The sequence below is a fragment of the Arachis ipaensis genome, chromosome B01 (assembly GCF_000816755.2).
Source record: "Arachis ipaensis cultivar K30076 chromosome B01, Araip1.1, whole genome shotgun sequence".
NCBI classification, from domain to species: domain Eukaryota; kingdom Viridiplantae; phylum Streptophyta; class Magnoliopsida; order Fabales; family Fabaceae; genus Arachis; species Arachis ipaensis.
Genome location: NC_029785.2, coordinates 107,872,049 through 107,874,844, shown reverse-complemented (window position 1 = coordinate 107,874,844; position 2,796 = coordinate 107,872,049). Strand labels below are relative to the sequence as shown.

General features: G+C 30.5%; 1 long non-coding RNA gene across 1 annotated transcript; it reads right to left on the bottom strand.

Moving 5' to 3' along the window:
* Positions 499 to 1,121, bottom strand: LOC110271649. Its single transcript, XR_002362225.1, has 2 exons — positions 816 to 1,121; positions 499 to 594 (listed from the first exon to the last, which is right to left on the bottom strand). It is a non-coding gene; the product is annotated as an uncharacterized LOC110271649 (long non-coding RNA).

The window sequence follows — 2,796 nt, the reverse complement described above, 5'->3', positions numbered from 1 at the left end:
CGGGAAATAATCTCCTAACAACCCTAACATATTGGAATATGAGATAAATAAGGTTACAAATATTATTATTTTTCTTTTAAATTTACAAAATATACCTCTAATAATAAATTTACTAAAACATTATCCCAATTAAAATATTTCCAATAACAAAATATCTTTAATTAAATTAACATTATCACAATTAAATTTACTAAAATATCCTTAATAACAAATATGTGTAATTAAAATTATTATCGATTCTAATTTTTTAATTTACGACAATACCCCTAATAACAAATATTTTTAATGAAAATTAACGTTATCACAATTAAATTTAATAAAATATCCCTAATATTTTATTACAACTAAAATTAGCACAAATATTTATCTAAATTTAAAAAAAAAATCACGTAATCCATAATTTGTCTCATAACTCATAATTGAACTTATACAAAATAAATCTCTACCTTTCTAAACACATATGTATTAAAAACAATATCAAATCAAATATACATAATAAAAGTCAAGCTTTACTTCATTTCATTCCTTTCAAAAGTTATACTTTACAACAATATCAAATTTCGTTGTGGCATTCCTTCTTCTTGAAAAGAAGCCCTAGAAGAATAAAAAATAGGGAACTTCCAGAAAATAAATGAAAAGGAATAGATAAAAAAATAATTACAATCCCTCACCTCTTCACTCAATTTACACTCTTCACACCAAACTCAAATCAAATCAATAGAAATCAGAAAGTATAACTGTGTATGAACACTAAAGTTTTGCTAGGTTACTGAGAATCGCTTTCAATGTGTTGCAGCAAGAATTGGAAATCAGACCTTTGATTGAAGATTGGTGGTGGATCCACTTCCATATCTGATAGTCTGATGTCACTCATAGACCGGAACATCTCCTCCATCATGAATGGTATGCTGAAAAATAATCAATCGAGCATGCATATATATGGAGAAAAGAACCCACCAAGTTGAAGCAACAATTTATTTGGGAAATAAAATAAACAGAATTCAAATCACAGAGTTCAGCAAAAAAAATAGAATTCAAACCGCAGAGTTCAGCAAGTTTTTTGAGAAATAAAATAAACAGAGTTCAAACCAGTCAAATGGATGATTATATAATTTACTATGATGGCAGTAATAACCGGATTATTATAAATGGCTATTTATTTATTCTATGTAAACTTTTTTCTATCATTTAAAAAATAAAAAACATTTAAAGCCCATAAAAAAATGGAATGAGATGAAGAAGTCATTAAACAGAACAAGTCATCACAAATCCTATTTAAATAAAGCATAGAACATAGTGATATCATTAAACAGAACAAGTCATCACAAACATCTCAGAACATAGTGATATAAAAGGCCATTGCATAAGCCCCAAAAGAAACACACCCATTGCATAAAAGGTTAACAAGGAAATAAAACAGGTTTTGTTTTTTGTACTTTTCTTTTTCGAAGTCCAAAAAATAATTAACAATCCATGGAAAATTTTAGAAACTAGTAAGCACTACTGCATCATCAAATACTACCTCCCTGTAACCAAAATCACTAAAGTGAAAAAGCAGAGCTGGTAGAGGTCCAACTTGACATTGCTCTATGATTTTTACTATTATGTCATCATGGTTCACCTTGTTAGCTATAATGATTTTGTGGATTGTGGTTAATTATTTTTTAAGAATTCAAGATTCAATATATGGTTAAGTATATAGAAAAGAAATTCAAGAAAGACAAAAAGACTTGCACAGACCTTAGATAATGCAGTCATACAAAATATTCCTTAGATAATGCAGCCAAACAACAGGCACAGAGCTTTATAATAATAATAAAACCACAAATAATAATAAAATTCTAGCAAGTAATCTCCAATGCTAGGATAAATTTCCTGCATAAAATTTATTGAAAGAAATTCTAATTAAAAATGGAGATAAAGCATATATCAAGTTTCAATCCAATTTATCATTGGTATTTTATCTATCAACAATTCATCACTGGTATTTTATATGAAATGTGTAATAAAAGAATTAAAGATACTATAATCAATGGGTCAGAACTGAAACTCAAATCACATTCCAATTCCAAACAAATTAAAAACTGAAATCACATTCCAATTCCAAGTACATACATAAGGTTAAAAAAATCTAGAACAAACCTAGAACAATTGTTTAGACGAATTGAAATGGATCTAGAAAATTGTTTCAATTCCAATTTCATTGAAACAATAAAACACATTCCAATTCCAATTCCAAGTACATTCCAATTCCAATATTTCAAATCTAGAACAAACCTGTGCTTGAAAAAGATCAACAGGAACAGAAAAATGCGAGGAAGGAGAAGGGCGAGGGAGACGACATGAACAGGAAGCACAACTCGAGCAGAGACGGAGGCGAGAGATGCACGAGCAACTGAGCTTAGACGAAGGAGAAAGGCCAGACGCAAGCACGAACACGAACTCAAACACGAACGGAGGTGAGATGTGATGATGAACACGAACGCGAGCGGTTGATAGTGAATCTTCCTTCTAGAATAAGGAGCTCGGTGGTCGTGAAAATCCAGATCAGCGGCGAGGCGGCACTGACATCGATGGAGCCTCCAGGAATTTGGGAAAAAAATTGGCTAGGGTTTGGTTTTCATGGAGGAGGTGCTCTACTAGAGTTTGGTTTTTTGTGAAATAAGGAGTGAAAAATCTGAAGGAAGAGGGTTAGAGTTGAAGGGTATTTTAGCCTTTTTACTTTGTTATACACATTTCATTCCTATTAGAATTAAAGATAACCATGAGAAAGATGGAAATTAAATTGGTGGTAAT